We start from the raw sequence: 17,767 nt of genomic DNA on the forward strand, positions 1-17,767 counted from the left end.
GATGACAAGGCAACACACAGGGCAAACCCTAAGTTCATAACAGACGGCGGCCAGGCGGTGGTTTCCACCGTCTTCCTCGTGGAGACGGTGGCGCTACAGTGCCACGCATGAATTTTTTTCCAGAAATTGCAAACAGGTACACCAAATGAGAGATCTCAACGTGAGGAACACAAATCCAGCATTATTTAAGTCTAAAAACTCATGAACAAGGCGGATCGAGCAGAAACATATTTCATGTTCAAACATTCAATTCAGCATAACTCAATCAATATTCATCCAAATTCAATTCTATAACCATCAGAATTCTCAGCATGATGAGATCTACCTAAACATGGCAATGATATGAAGAATTAAGAGATTCGAATTTTAACCAACCTGAACTTGCAGTGACCAAAATCTTGTAATTAAGCCTCCAGAACTTCCAAATCTCATTCTCCACTCTTGATATGAAGCTTTGAATATGAATTGATGCTTGGAAAGGCTTGGATCTAGCTCAACTTGTAACTTCCATCTTCATGTGTTCATGCATGATTTGCTTGATTCTTCACCAAAACCTTCAATCCACAGCTTGATCTACACTTAATGATGATCAAAGAACACGAATATGCAATAAAATCAAGGTGTTATGTGAAGAATTTTCAAATTTCAATTGAGAGAAAATTTGGTGGGAACTTGAATCTAGATCTAGAATGAATGTCAAATCTGAAATTCTGTTATGATTTGATTTATATATGGTCTACTAATCACATCCAAATCAAAATTAGGCATGAGTTAATTATGATTAGTGAAAATGAGGTGTATGACCAAAAATGGAAAAGTGAGGTGCATGGCAAATTTTGGACGTGAACAGTAACATGTGGAGGTGCAATTTCACTCAAAATCATTTCATGAACACAATGGCAATGGAATTAAACATGTATGATGCACCAAATTCAAATTAGGCATTTTCCCTCCAAAATACTCATGCATGGGCAAATGATCTTATGATTAAATTTCATGCAATGCAATGATGGATTTGGAAATTATAGGTCATGAGAAGCAATATGCAAAAAGAGTGACTCATTTTGGAGTTGTGGATCAAAAGTTATGGCATGTTGAACTTCTATGCACCCTTGGCAATCATTTGATCATAATTCTTCAACCATTCATCAGATGCTCATGATCTTGGACTTTTTGGAAATGGGAGAGAAAGATCCTCAACTTTCATGTTCAACAAAATTTCATTTGAATCTTCTTTGGTGTTGCAAAGTTGAGTTGAATGTGAACCAAAAACTTGCTATTTTTGGAAACTTGAAATTATAGGTCACTTTCCATTTTGGGAAACTTTTGACTTGACTTCAAAATCTTCAATATGGATGTTTGACATGATGAATAGGCCTTGTTTGAACATGAATGAGGATGTTAAGATCAATTCCCCAACCTCAAAGCCTTCAATTGACTGTACAGTTGATTGTATTGGGCCTCAGATGACCTGAAAATGTCTGATGAATTTGAACCTCCACCAATTGGGAATTTTGCTTCAAAATAGAACCATTGCTTATATAAGCTCAACATAATAATCATATGGTCCATATCTTAAGAAAATACCATCTGCTCTTGTACAAAGGATGCTCATGAATGACTTGACCTGTGCTTGCTTAAACTGCAAAACAAATGTTAGATGACATATTTTTGGTGCTTTAGGTTAATGATTAAACAAGAAAAGCAATGATATATAATGCATACAATGCCTGGTGATCTCAAACCACTCAACAGAAGATCCCACCCAAAGGGAAAGGAAGCAAGATGCTCAAAGATCCTTGAGGCTATGTAATGCAATGATATGATATGATGAGGGATCTTAGGGACAAAATTGGGGTCTTACAGATGCCCCTATTTAAGGTCATTCTAGCCGGAGAAGTGAAGGTTAAAATCTTCATCTCGACGCGGTAGAATGGGCTTAAATAATAACAAAGAGACAAATTTTGGTCCCTAAGAGACCTCATGATGCAAATGTATGTATGCAAAACAAAAACTCTGTGGGGATGTATATCCACAAAGAAGAAAAGAACAAATGGATAAGAAGAACAACTCCCATGAATAATTCATTCTATGGGGTAGAGACCCTACTGGGGAACAAAAGATTGAAAAATGCGTGAGCAGGTCACGACTCAAAACTGGGAAAAAAGTTTCCTAAGGGAATAAATCCATTGGAAAAACTTGAAACTGACTGAAAGACGCATGTATTGGGGAACATACCAATACAGCAGAATTATCCACAAAGGATACTTCGGATAAAAATCCGGAAACAGGCTGGGGAAGGATGAACAAAATATCCCTGCCGGGGAAAATGCATGTATTGGGGAATATTCCCAAAACAGAAAAACTATCCACAAAGGATACTTCGGATAAAAATCCGGAAACAGAGGGGAGAAATCCACTAAGGGACTCCACTGGGGATGTCTAAAAAGACACTCCTGGGGAAATAACAAGAATGAGGTGTTACCGGTTACTGGGTAACAAGCTCAAGAAGAAATGAATATCAAAGACCGGTATAAGGGTGAGAGATATCAAAACTTCAAACATCTGAGGAAGACCTAAAAAGGTATATTTCGACTCAGGAAAATCTGACTCCACAGGGGATAAACAGTCACAAAAGAGAGCAGAAAGGAAGGAACACCAAAGATACCGGGTTGTAGGTATGTAAAATGTGACCGACCGAGATGTGAATTGGTTTGTGTTCCAAAACACTCATCATCCTGAAGAGAGTTGAAAAGCAAACTTGTTTATAGGATGGACATTCGACTCCACGAAAGTGAAATACGAATCTTACTCTGTTGGAGAAAACAATCAAAAGATTGACCAAAGAGTGCATGAGATATATTATCTATTGCCGTCAAAACATAGATAATATACTCGCATGGAAGATTATCCACAACCGGGTTGTAAGTTGTTAAAAGATAAATCGACCGAAAGCGTGAATTGGTGTGTGTTCCAAAACACTCATCATCCTAAAGAGAGTGAGACGCAAACTTGTTTATAGGATGGAATTCGATTCCGAAATAAAGGAATACGAATCTTACTCAATTGGGGAAGGACAAAAGACTTCAACCAAAGAGTGCATGAGATATATTATCTATTGCCGTCATAACGTAGATAATATACTCGAAAAGGAAGAATCACCTGGGATACCGGTTTGTAAAAAGGTGATCAACCAAGAAGTGAATTGGTGTGTGTTCCAAAACACTCATCATCCTGGAAGAAAGCTGAAAAAGCAGACTTGTTTATAGGATGAACATTCGATTCCTGAACAAAAAGGAATATGAATCTTACTCAGCTAGGGAAGAAAAACTTCGACCAAAGAGCGCATGAGATACATTATCTATTGCCGTCAAAACATAGATAACATACTCGCATGGAAGATTATCCACAACCGGGTTGTAAGTTGTTAAAGGATGAATCAACCGAAAAGAGAAACAATCGTTACCAACTACAACAGGGTAGACGAAAGATGACTCACTGGGGATAAATTGCAAGCATACGACAATTATCTAGGAGACATATCACCGGTTACTGGGAGATATGCTCAAAAAGGGGTAGACATGAATATTCGATTCCGCAAGGGAACACGAATCTTACTCAACTGAGGAAACACAACAGGCTTCGACTGAAGAGTGCATGAGATATATTATCTATTACCGTCAGAACGTAGATAATATACTTGCATGGAAGATTATCCACAACCGGGTACTGGGTTAATAAAGGATAAATCATCCGACAAGAAAGGCATCGGGGTACCGAAACTAGGTATATAAGGATGACCAATCAAAAGGGAGAAACAATCATTATCAACGGAAGGGTAGATGAAAGCTGACTCGCTGGGAATACATTGATGAAAATCAATGATCCGGGGAATACAATCACTGACAAACGGTGAAAGGATCCGCTGGGGATAAAATTGCTTACTCAGAGCAATTATCCACAAAAAGGAGGGAATATCAAGACCGAATATTGGATAATGATAACCACTACAGAGGGGATTACATCTACCGAATACTGGGTAGAAAACCACGGAGGAGTAACCGTCATCGGTTAGGATGAACAACAAGGTTAACTCTGCACAAGGGAGAAAATATACGATTTACAACTACCAAAACTGGGTAGAAAACCACAAAATCCGCCATCAACCAGGATGAACCACAAAGGTTACCTCTGCTAGGGGATGAAAGTAGGATTTATAACTACCGACTACTGGGTAGTAAACAACAAAGATAGGACTTACAACTACCGGGTTGTAGGTAGAAGCCAAAAATTCCGCTGAGGGAAAGGTGAATAAGCAAACGCTGAGCAAATATTCACGCAAAAGGGTGGAATATCAACACTGAATACCGAGTGAAGATAGACACCAAAGAGGGGATTACACCTACCGGTTAGTGAGTAGGAAACCACAGAATAGGACTTATAACTACCGGGTTGTAGGTAGAAGGCCAAAAAGATTCCACCGGGGATAATATGAATGAATTATTCAATTATACCACGGGGAAGCACAAGAGACAGTTGCAAAAAGGCCAATTCAGGATCGAACTAAAAAGGCAAACTGAATCAAGACTCATCCTAATGAGGATATAGCTCAATAGGGAAATCCGTCCCAATATATGTGTTGGGAGGAAACGGAAACAACCGTCATCCACGAGGATGTATCTCAGTGGGGAAATGGCAGGAAAGGATAGACACTTTTTGCTTATGGGGCTGACTCTAAATGGAGAGATCAGACACACACATCTGCTTGGGGAAAATGTATCACCAAAAGCAGGAGACAACAAACAAAAGATATATAACAAATAATGCAACATGAATATCCGAATGCTATGATTATGCATGAATATGCGTGATTTATGTTTGATGAATGCTGACAAACAGACATATCTAACACAAACAGGCCCACGGAACAAACGCCCGGTACTACACCACAAGAGAGAAAGCCAGGATCACCGGAGAAAAGAAAATTCTGACGGAATCAGGGAACAGCAAGAATCTCTGCAAGGGATGAATCACCACAGATAAAAATCCATCACACCAAATCACTGGGGATTTATCTGAGAAAGAGAAGGAGAACTAGGAACCAGCCACCAAAAGATCAAACCTTCTGAAGGGAACCACAACTGCTAAGGAGGAAAGAAATCACTGCTCTGCTGAAGGGAGGGGAGGTGAAAACCTCAACAAGCACCTCTGATGGGGAGGAGTCAAGACTCTGCTCAGGAGAAGTCCTAACAACTGCTCTGCTTGGGGAGAAGATCCAAACAACAAACCTGCTCGGGGAGCAACTCCAACCAAAGAAAATGGTGAAAGAGGATACAGCCATGCCAGGAATAATGAACGAATGTCTTACTCTGTCGGAAATCATGCCACCCTTGGGAGAGCACTGTGAATCTCTTTGGTATCCTTTCATAACGACTCTGAATCCATTCAGCATCAGTCAACTTGGGGTTTGAGGGTATACTTTTCTTTTATTTTTCTTTCTTTTTGATTTTGATTTTGATTTTTATTCTTTTATTTTTCACCCCTTTTTTTTTATTACATTTGTAATGCCCCAGTTGGACTGTTTTGCTGAATGATCTTCTTTTCATACTCAAGAAGTCGGGTAATCTCATCAGGAATCCCTTCAACATCATCTTCCTCTGCCTCAAATACAGGGAATTCAAGATTGGGAGATGTCGTTGGATCATTATGTTCAATGGGTTTAGAAATCAACCTGCATAATGATTTTGGATAATGAAAAACTTTAGAATTTAAACAAGAAAATCATTATGCAGATGAAAAAGATTGTTTTTATTCTTGTTTTAGGGTTTTTTGTGATCACCGATTTCATGCAAAAAAGCAAAAAGTGAAAACAATTGGAAAAACAAATGTTTAACATGAATCAATTGAATGAAAATATCATTGTATATATGATGCCAACAATGTCATCACTTCTCCTTTTGGCATGGGAGAAGGGTTTTTAAACAAAGCAAACATATTACGCTGACTTATGAATGACTGTAGGAACATCCACAGCGACCCAATTGTGGCAGATTCCACCAGGGATAACAAAGTTGTCAGAATCCTCTGCATCCTCTTCCAAGATAGCAGCAGCTTCTTCAGCTTGAGCAGCGTGGATGAAACCTCCACTCTTGAACAGCCCTTTCTCATTGAAGACCCCAGAAGAATAGCCAATGCCAGCCCGGGACTTGTTGTCTTCAAGCTCAATCATTTTTCCTAAACCAGCAATTGCACCACATTCAATGGCCAATTTTGCATCTCTATAGGAAGCAAATGAAGGAGACTTCTTCTCAATCGGCTCGGCAATAGATAAAGCTTGGAAAGGAGTTCCAACTTCATCCTCAGCATCAATGTATGAGAAGGAAGACAAGTGGCTAACCAGGAGAGCTCGTTCTCCCCCTACCACAACCAGTTTCTTATTCTTGACGAATTTCAACTTCTGGTGTAGGGCGGATGTCACGGCACCAGCCTCGTGAACCCATGGTCTACCAAGGAGACAGCTATATGATGGGTGAATGTCCATAACCTGAAAGGTAATCTGGAAATCACTTGGTCCAATCTTGATTGGGAGGTCAACTTCCCCAATCACAGTCTTACGCGACCCATCAAAAGCTTTTACAACAACACCACTCTGCCTCATGGGAGGCCCTTGGTATGACAATCTAGAGAGAGTGGTCTTCGGCAATACATTCAGATATGACCCAGTGTCCACCACTACGTTGGACATGGCGTCGTTCTTGCAATTCATGGATATGTGTAAAGCCATGTTGTGGTCTCTTCCCTCCTCAGGGAGATCAGAGTCACAGAAACTCAAATTGTTACAAGCAGTAATGTTTGCAACAATGCTATCAAACTGTTCAATAGTGACGTCGTGATCAACATACGCCAGATCCAAAACTTTCTGCAGAGCCTCCCTATGAGGTTCTGAATTCAGAAGCAAAGATAGCACGGATATCTTGGACGGCGTTTGTAGAAGCTGGTCTACAACATTGTACTCACTCTTCTTGATGAGCCTTATCATCTCATCACAGTCTTCATTCACAGTGCCACTAGGGCCAACAGAAGTAAGAGTCTTTTGTATAGAGGAGGGTTTAACAACAGGTGCCGGATTCGGAGAATTCACTGCATTCCCAACCGGACGCTCAACAGAATCAGCCCTAGCCCGAGGCTTAGGAGGCGCTGAAAACACATGACCACTACGGGTCAACCCGCTCACATCAGCTATATTCACAACGGAGGATGAAGGCAAAGGCACTTCTTTCCCATCTTCAACAGCAACAGCACTGTAACGGAAGGGAATTGCTTTATCAGATGAATAAGGCACAGGACCTGCAGGCTTGATGACAAGAGCAGGAGAAGACTTCTGTTTGCTACCGTCAAACTTGATAACAACAGGTTCAGGCAATCAAAAAACTGGAGAAATGACATTGACCTCTGGTTCAACCTCGTCAACATTTCTGTTCTGAATGATCTCAATCACTCCTTCATTCAGCATTTCCTGAAGATCTCTGCGAACCTGGCGACAGCCCAAACGGTTGACAGAGCAGACTCGACATCTGGCATGATCTTGCTCATAGTGACTGTAGTCACACAACATACGATGCAATTCCACTAGAGATTGCCGGATATGGCTGACATATCTGACTTTGTAGGTACCAGGGCAACCATGTACCATGTTAACAGATTTCCCATGCTCGGGCAATGGGTTCTTCGTAACATTAGGACCAACATCCTCAAAGCTCAGAATTCCAGTCCTGACAAGGTCTTGAACCTTGGTCTTCAGCTGAAAGCAATTCTCTATGTCATGCCCGGGAGCACCCAAATGATAAGCACAATGAAGATCGGGCTTATACCACCACTGAGGGTTAGAAGGTATAGCCGGCGGGTCTCTAGGAGTAATCAATTTCCGCTCTATCAAAGAGGGAAACAGCTCTGCGTACGACATCGGAATCGAATCAAAAGTGATCTTCTTCCTCTCGTAACTTGTACTAGCTGGATTACTGTTGTTGCGAGGCTGGTAGACCTGCTGCTGAGGGCGATGCTGTTGCTGATGATATTGCTGAGATTGTTGTTGATTATTGCGCTAATATTGCTGATTATCACGGAAAACATGTGCTACATGAGCCACCTGGTGCTGATTGCTGGCATGACGCACAGGCTTCCTCTTCACAGAGGGTCTTCTGGGTTTCACATGGGATTGCACAGCATGTGCCTCTCCATCTTTCTTCTTAGCAAACTCCCCATATCGTTTGTTATAAGAGTCTTCATCTTTGGATAGCCGTCCTTCACGGACTCCTTCCTCTAGTCGCATCCCCATGTTCACCATCTCGGTGAAGTCAGAAGGAGCACTAGCGATCATCCGCTCATAATAGAATGAACTCAAAGTCTTCAGAAAGATTTTGGTCATTTCTTTCTCTTCTAGCGGAGGAGTAATCTGAGCTGCCAACTCTCGCCACCTCTGGGCGTACTCTTTGAACGTTTCCTTATCCTTATGGGACATGGCCCTGAGCTGATCCCGATCGGGAACCATATCAATGTTGTATTTGTACTGCTTGACGAAGGCTTTGCCAAGATCATTGAAGGAACGGATGTTCGCACTGTCCAAACTCATATACCATCTCAAGGCAGCACCGGACAAACTGTCCTGAAAGTAATGGATAAGCAGTTGATCATTCTCAGTCTGAGTTGACATCTTCCTGGCGTACATGACCAGGTGGCTGAGAGGGCAGGTGTTCCCCTTGTATTTTTCAAAGTCAGGGACTTTGAATTTCACCGGAATCTTGACATTGGGAACCAAGCACAACTCGGCAGAAGATTTCCCAAACAAATCCTTTCCTCGAAGGGTCTTCAATTCCTTGCGCAGCTCAAGAAATTGGTCATTCATCGCGTCCATCTTCTCATGAACATCTGGGCCCTCAGACGGCTCAGAATGATAGATGGTGTCGTCTACCCTAGGAACGGTATGCACGACAGGAGGAGGAACAACAAGGACTGGGCTAGATGCCGGCAAGGAAGCAAAAGTTGGAGCAGGAATCTCGGGCACAAAATGAGGAGGCATCCCCCACGGAAACCCGGGTGGCATGGCATTCGGCACAAAACGGGCACTGGCAACCGGCACTGTCGAAGAGACAATCTTAGAAATAACATTCCTCTGGGGAGGAGTTGCAGGTGTCGGAGACGACTGATTCTGAGCAGCCAGAAAAGATTCCATCAAAGCAGTGAGTCTGGCAACTTCATCCTTCAGCTCACGGTTCTCTTGCTCGAGATGATCCATCACTCTTGCAGAGTTGGCTCTGGTGTAGTACCGATGAGTCAGCTTGTCTTCAAAATAAATGAAGAGCACAGAGTTAGGCCACAGACAAGAAGACCGGAATAACACCTGCTTATGCGCATGATGCATGCAATGCTCGTGCATATGATTTGTTTTTATATTTCAAAGGAACTCTTAGGGTTCTATTTGAAAATTTTGAAATATTAAACATTTTATCGCATATGGAAATATCTCATTATATCAAGACAAAGAAGTACAACATTGTCAATCATATTACAAGGGAAAAGGAAAATAAACATCCTATGGATCCCTAGAAGCTCGAGACGCAGGAAGACGAGATGCACGAAGCCTCTTCACCTCTCTCTCATAGGCTGCTTCCATATCTGCTTTCTCCTTAGCGAGTCTGTCATACTTCCTCTTCCAGAATTTGGAAGACTGAGGAAGAAGAGAAGTCCAGGCATCATCAGGATCATCAATGACTTGATGCTCGAGGAACTCAATCAGAGCATCCTTCTCCTTGATCTGCTGCAGCAACTCCTCACGTTCACGGATCCAGGCACGCGAACAGTCCTCGTCTCTCAACTCCTCTACTCCTTGATTAGGGAGGGTTGAAGGCCCAGCCATAATCATAGGTGTAGGTCTCGGATAGTCATAAGGCATGAGATACTCAGATGCTCTCTTCCTTACCCAAGCAGTATACGGCTCCAAAGCAATGCAGTTCTTCGGACCTAACTCATTCCTACCCTTCTTGTGGATCTTGTGCCAAGCGCGAACCATCCTAGCTTTCAGGCCTTGGGGATCTTTACCCTCCTGAAAGAACACACCTCCTAACAGAATGTTATTAGGTTTATCCTTTAGGGGGAACCCAAGCTAACGACGTGCTAACACAGGGTTGTAGCTAATTCCACCACATGTACCAAGAAGAGGCACATTGGAGAATTCACCACAAGAGTCAATAATCTGAACTCCATCATACACGCGATCATACCAAGAGATATCATCATTAGTGAGAGACATAAGTCTCGTAGACCGCCGTAGACATCCCTTGTTCTCCTTGAAAGCGACCGTCTGAGGTAAGTGAGAAATAAACCACTTATACAACAGAGGCAAACAGCACACAATAGCGCCACCACCATTTGCATTCCTCAGATGCAAAGAGAAATAGGTATCACCCAACAGAGTCGGAACGGGATTAAGAACAGCGAAGATCCTAATAGCATTCACATCCACAAATTTGTCGATGTTGGGGAACAATACCAACCCATAGATGAGAAGTACAAATATGGCTTCAAAGGCATCCTCACTCATGGCCTTCCCATAGATGGTAGCTTGAGCGATGAGGAACTCAGAAGGGAGACCTTGAATTCCACCTTTGGTAGTCATATGAGCTTCAATCAGGGATTCATCTATGTGCAACAAGTCTGCAATCTCTCGAGAAGTCAGAATACTCTCTAAGCCACTGAACGACACCTGATCCAGAATAGGAATACCCACAAGATGAGCATACTCCTCAAGGGTAGGCAATAGCTGAAAGTCTGGAAAAGAGAAGCAGTGATACAGAGGATCATAGAACTGCACCAAAGTACCCATCAACCCTTCATCAACCTGAGTAGTCAGCAGAGGCAGAAGCTTCCCATAACGAGCTTTGAAACCCAAGGGATCTAGTACATAGGATGTCAGATTCCTTAACTCTTTCAGATCGGGTTGTCTGAAGCTGTACTTCTTTGTATGCCTTTTTTGTCTTTCCATGTCTGAAAATTTTGCAAATAAACCCCTTAAGTTCCTTGAAAATTTTCTCTTTTTTTTTTGATGACATGAAATGCAGATGAATGCATGAATGCATGAATGCAGCAATGACACTCAAGGATCAAGCAAAGCACACCAAACAAAGGTCATGGGAAAGCTCATAGCATCCTTAATATCAATCATCCATTTTGGTGGATTATGGTTTACACCTTATCAACACCCAAGTTCCATTGATATTAACGATACATGAACCGGCTCAATCATCCTTAATATCAATCATCCATTTTGGTGGATTATGGTTTGCACCTTATCAACACCCAAGTTCCATTGATATTAACGATGTCTGAACGACTCAACCATGAATCACGGGTTTGTTGCGAGTCACGAGCATGAAGTCTCGGTTAAGAACCACCCGAAGGGAGTGTACTAGGGTTTAAACCTGCCGAACATGTTCTACAAGAGGTTCCCATAGTCATCATCCCATCTTTCGAATATTATCGGAGGAACGAATACTCGTATTCCAAAAATATTCTCAAGAGAGACTCTTATGAGTGTAGTATCGCGTAACAATCGCATCAAATCTTACATTTGAACGACTTCCGCACTACGTCCTAAAAATAGGCCAAGATGGGCTTGGTAAACTAAGGTCCTTGGCTTCTAAGGCACATATTGGAATAATAATGCCTAACCACAAATAACTTGTGTGACATTATTAATCCAACATGACCTCCACCAAGTGAATGGACTCGCAAGTCAACTTGCTAAGGAATAACTCCACACAAGTCGACGAGACTATGCCATTCTCCTATCCTAATGTGCACTCGAGTTCGGGTATAGAACTCATCTCACAGAGATCACCAAGCAAGCAAGCAATTGATATATCAAGCAATTCAATCATTACAATCAATACAGTAATCCCAAATTGCACAAAAATATGTCATATAACAAATAAACAATATAATACAACAAGTGTGAAAAGTAGGCAAAACCCACCAAGGAGATTTTTCCCCAGTGGAGTCGCCACTTTTCTGTAGCGGTGTATTCGTCACTATCGGAAATATTAATTAGATCCGAGGTAAATCATACAAAGTCGAGTCGCCACCGCACTTCTATTTATCCAAAGGAAAGGTTAGAAAGCGAACAAAAACCTAAAAGTTTTACAAACAAAACTAGTAAAAGAAGGGTCAGAGATCTGGGTAAGGGGGTTGGTTACGCAATGGGAAGGTGTTAGGCACCCAAAACGTCCTAGGTACTCCTAGGGAGCCCTTTTCACAACTTGTTGCAAAATTATTTGTTTATGAAATTTTTATTGTGAAAACATGATTGAAGAGATGAGAGAAGAATATACAAGTTATTTACATTTTTTGTGTTTGGATGGATGAAACCCATTGCCTACGTACCTTTCATGAAAGATAAGGATCAAAACGCCGTAGTTCGGCTAAAAGATTTCAAAAAAAGATGAGTGGATTGATTTTAAACACAAGCCTTAAGGTCTTTCGTTATCAAAGGGAGAAAACTCAACCTGAACAACTACAAGTCCACCATGTGAGAACAGCTTCAACGTGCTAGTGAGGGGTTAACCCTATAATAAGCAGGGAAGTCTTACAATTCAATCACTAAGGACAAAAGGTGAGATTCACATCAACCACTAAGATAACTCAGATCTATGGCTAATGCATGAAAATTTGATTAAGAAGTGATCATTGAAATCACAAAAGAAGCACATTTGAGTGGGTTGAATTAACCAATTAGAAGTATTCACAAACATGTCAAAGTTGATTAGAGATTCAATTCACAATGAGTGTTATGAAAAGAAAGTTTGAAAAATCAAAGGCATAAGGCCTAGGTTTCTAGTTTTGAAAACAAGTCAGATGTTTGCACAATAGTTTTATGGTTTTGGGTTAAGGATGGAAAGTATGGATCAAGGTTAAGCATGCAAAAGGTGAGGGTTAAGGGACAAAGCCACAAATAGGGTTGCTTTCTCAAGATCATAGAAATGATCCAAGTAAGTTCCTTTGGAATAGGCAAGCACAGGGCAAATGCAGATAAAGCATGTATCAGAGAAAAATAAGCAAGAGGAAACAAGATGCCAATAAATGGTCTTACTCTCGACTCCAAGGAAACGGAATGCCAATCAATGGTCTTACATCCAACTCCTAACAACACAAAGGAAACAAATGCCAATAGTTGGACTTACAATTGACTCCTCAAAGGACAAAATAAATGTCACAAAGTATGAGCAATGATCAGGGTAATGACATACAAATAATGCTCAAAAAATGAAAACAAATGCACAAAGGCACACACAAACATCAATGCACAGATGAACAAACAATCACACGCTATACACAAACAAGGGGCTTCGCACAAGGGTGGGCTTTAGTCAAGGGGTCATATCAACCTCGACAAACAAGCCAGCTGTACAAGTGTAAACAAAAGCTCTTAACCACTAACATTGAGAGTTAGGGTGAGCAGATGAAATGGGAAATGAGGATTAGACCTCATGGCTCTTAACCCTGGCCTGGGTGAGCACAAGACACTGAAAGTGTGGGGATCCAGAATGAGGGATCCTATTCCACATGACTGGCTCAACAAGATTTTGGGTGTTTATTCAAAAGCATCAGCACGTAGTGCAAGCATAATGAAAGACTCAACTGAATAGCAGGGGATTGATTGCAAATCCCTTTTATCTGCCAATTGCCTCTTCACTTAGGAGGTCTTAACATGTAACCATGCCTCATTGAGGTCTTTAGCACAAAATTAAACAATCAAAAACATGGCCTCTTAAGGAGGGCTTCAGACAGGTGCCTGCCAAAAGATGGCAGGACTTCCAGACTACATGGAGTGAAGAAATTACCTAAGTGGTATGCCAACCACAAGCAAAGCAAAGCTCAAGTAATGAGCTAAAGCGACTAAAGTACCTGTAAAAAAGGCTAGTCAATTAGTAACTCAGACAGATAAACAGAAAACAGACAAAACCAACAGTGGTACACAAAGCAAGGTACAAAGTGCAAGCAACTCAAATTGTTTCATCATTCAAATGACCTACAAAACAGCAAGGTTAGTCAACCAAAGTAACTTGCATCTCAAGTAATGAGATCACATCAATCATTGTGGCTAATTGCTTGAACCTGAAATACAAAGCTCAAAAGGTGATTACAAACCACTAGTGCAAAGACTAGGGTCAAAGGCAAAGCAAAAAGTCAAAACAGAAGTTGATTCTCAACATGAAGCATATTTAATCAATCATGAACATGTTCTAAAAAGGACCAAATCTAAATCACAAGGCCAAGCCATCTAATGAGCATGATAAGGCAAAGGCAATCACAAAGCACACAATTGGATATCAAACATAAAAAATCCACATTAAAACAGAAATGAATCCAAAGATCATGAAAAATTTTATGTGCACACAACATGTCAAACACAAGCATCATGCAAAAAATTGGAATCAGAAAAGCTCAATTGACATGTATATGAAAATGAACAAGATAAACATCAAAATGTGTGACACACATTGTCACACCATACACTCATGTGTCTAAAACAGAGATGGAGAATGAGAAAGATGCACAACCAAGCCTCAAAAATCAGGCAACATGTTAGGAATCAACATACCAAATTTCAAAGCAATTGGCCAATGTATGAGCATTTCACAAAAGAATTGGTACAACATGTCACTTTTGCATACATGTTCAAATAACAGTCCACAATTAAAAATCCAGAAATGATAAAATCATGAAATCACAACCACAAAATAGTAGACATCAAGATGAACATGTAGCAAAAAATTGTAAGTGATTTGGATTCAATTTCTATTTGTTATGATTTTTTGAAGTTGGATGAAATAAAATTGAAATGTCAAATAAATGCATGTCACAAAATGGAGGGAAATGAGAAATGGTTGACAAAATTTGAAATAGCGCTGCCAGAGAGAATCGAACCATGTTCATGTGAAAATGCGCTGGAAAAGAAAATAAAATCACAATTGTGCAATTGCCAAGGATCGAATGGAGGAGCGTTTTGTACAAAACGCTGCGCTTCACTAATGAAGTGGCGCCTAGTCACGGTCAATGGTACGCGTGGGAAAGTCCAAGGAACGAGAGCCAATCATTTTGACAACAGGCATAGGCGTGGCAGATGACAAGGCAACACACAGGGCAAACCCTAAGTTCATAACAGACGACAGCCAGGCGGTGGTTTCCACCGTCTTCCTCGTGGAGACGGTGGCGCTACAGTGCCACGCATGAATTTTTTTCCAGAAATTGCAAACAGGTACACCAAATGAGAGATCTCAACATGAGGAACACAAATCCAGCATTATTTAAGTCTAAAAACTCATGAATAAGGTGGATCAAGCAGAAACATATTTCATGTTCAAACATTCAATTCAGCATAACTCAATCAATATTCATCCAAATTCAATTCTATAACCATCAGAATTCTCAGTATGATGAGATCTACCTAAACATGGCAATGATATGAAGAATTAAGAGATTCGAATTTTAACCAACCTGAACTTGCAGTGACCAAAATCTTGTAATTAAGCCTCCAGAACTTCCAAATCTCCTTCTCCACTCTTGATATGAAGCTTTGAATATGAATTGATGCTTGGAAAGGCTTGGATCTAGCTCAACTTGTAACTTCCATCTTCATGTGTTCATGCACGGTTTGCTTGATTCTTCACCAAAACCTTCAATCCACAGCTTGATCTACACTCAATGATGATCAAATAACACGAATATGAAATAAAATCAAGGTGTTATGTGAAGAATTTTCAAATTTCAATTGAGAGAAAATTTGGTGGGAACTTGAATCTAGATCTAGAATGAATGTCTAATCTGAAATTCTGTTATGATTTGATTTATATATGGTCTACTAATCACATCCAAATCAAAATTAGGCATGAGTTAATTATGATTAGTGAAAATGAGGTGTATGACCAAAAATGGAAAAGTGAGGTGCATGGCAAATTTTGGACGTGAACAGTAACATGTGGAGGTGCAATTTCACTCAAAATCATTTCATGAACACAATGGCAATGGAATTAAACATGTATGATGCACCAAATTCAAATTAGGCATTTTCCCTCCAAAATACTCATGCATGGGCAAATGATCTTATGATTAAATTTCATGCAATGCAATGATGGATTTGGAAATTATAGGTCATGAGAAGCAATATGCAAAAAGAGTGACTCATTTTGGAGTTGTGGATCAAAAGTTATGGCATGTTGAACTTCTATGCACCCTTGGCAATCATTTGATCATAATTCTTCAACCATTCATCAGATGCTCATGATCTTGGACTTTTTGGAAATGGGAGAGAAATATCTTCAACTTTCATGTTCAACAAAGTTTCATTTGAAGCATCTTTGGTGTTGGAAAGTTGAGTTAAATGTGAACCAAAAACTTGCTATTTTTGGAAACTTGAAATTATAGGTCACTTTCCATTTTGGGAAACTTTTGACTTGACTTCAAAATCTTCAATATGGATGTTTGACATGATGAATAGGCCTTGTTTGAACATGAATGAGGATTTTAAGATCAATTCCCCAACCTCAAAGCCTTCAATTGACTGTACAGTTGATTGTATTGGGCCTCAGATGACCTGAAAATGTATGATGAATTTGAACCTCCACCAATTGGGAATTTTGCTTCAAAATAGAACCATTGCTTATATAAGCTCAACATAATAATCATATGGTCCATATCTCAAGAAAATACCATCTGCTCTTGTACAAAGGATGCTCATGAATGACTTGACCTGTGCTTGCTTAAACTGCAAAACAAATGTTAGATGACATATTTTTGGTGCTTTAGGTTAATGATTAAACAAGAAAAGCAATGATATACAATGCATACAATTCCTGGTGATCTCAAACCACTCAACAGAAGATCCCACCCAAAGGGAAAGGAAGTAAGATGCTCAAAGATCCTTGAGGCTATGTAATGCAATGATATGATATGATGAGGGATCTTAGGGACAAAATTGGGGTCTTACACTACCAAAGGGGGAATTCAAGGTCTCCCTTCTGAGTTCCTCATTGCTCAAGTTACTATATATGGTAAGGCCATGAGTGAGGATGCCTTTGAAGCCATATTTGTACTTCTCATCTATGGATTGGTATTGTTCCCCAACATTTACAAGTTTGTGGATGTGAACGCTATTAGGATCTTCTCTACTCTTAATCCCGTTCCGACTCTGTTGGGCGATACCTACTTCTCTTTGCATATGAGGAATGCAAAGGGTGGTGGCGCCATTGTGTGTTGTTTGCCTCTGTTGTATAAGTGGTTTATTTCTCACTTACCTCAGACGATCGCTTTCAAGGAGAACAAGGAATGTCTACGGTGGTCCACGAGACTTATGTCTCTCACTAATGATGATATATCTTGGTATAATCGTGTGTATGATGGTGTGCAGATCATCGACTCTTGTGGTGAATTCTCCAATGTGCCTCTTCTTGGTACATGTGGTGGGATTAACTACAATCCTATTTTGGCACGTCGGCAGCTTGGGTTCCCCCTAAAGGATAAACCCAATAACATTCTGTTAGAGGGTGTATTCTTTCAAGAGGGTAAAGATCCCCAAGGCTTGAAAGTTAGGATGGTTCGCGCTTGGCGCTAGATTCATAGGAAAGGAAGGAAAGAGTTGGGTTCTAAGAATTGCATCGCTTTGGAGCCTTACACTGTTTGGGTTAGGAAGAGAGCGTCTGAGTATCTCATGCCTTAC

The sequence above is a fragment of the Lathyrus oleraceus genome, chromosome 5, assembly GCF_024323335.1.
Source record: "Lathyrus oleraceus cultivar Zhongwan6 chromosome 5, CAAS_Psat_ZW6_1.0, whole genome shotgun sequence".
Taxonomy (NCBI): Eukaryota; Viridiplantae; Streptophyta; class Magnoliopsida; order Fabales; family Fabaceae; genus Lathyrus; species Lathyrus oleraceus.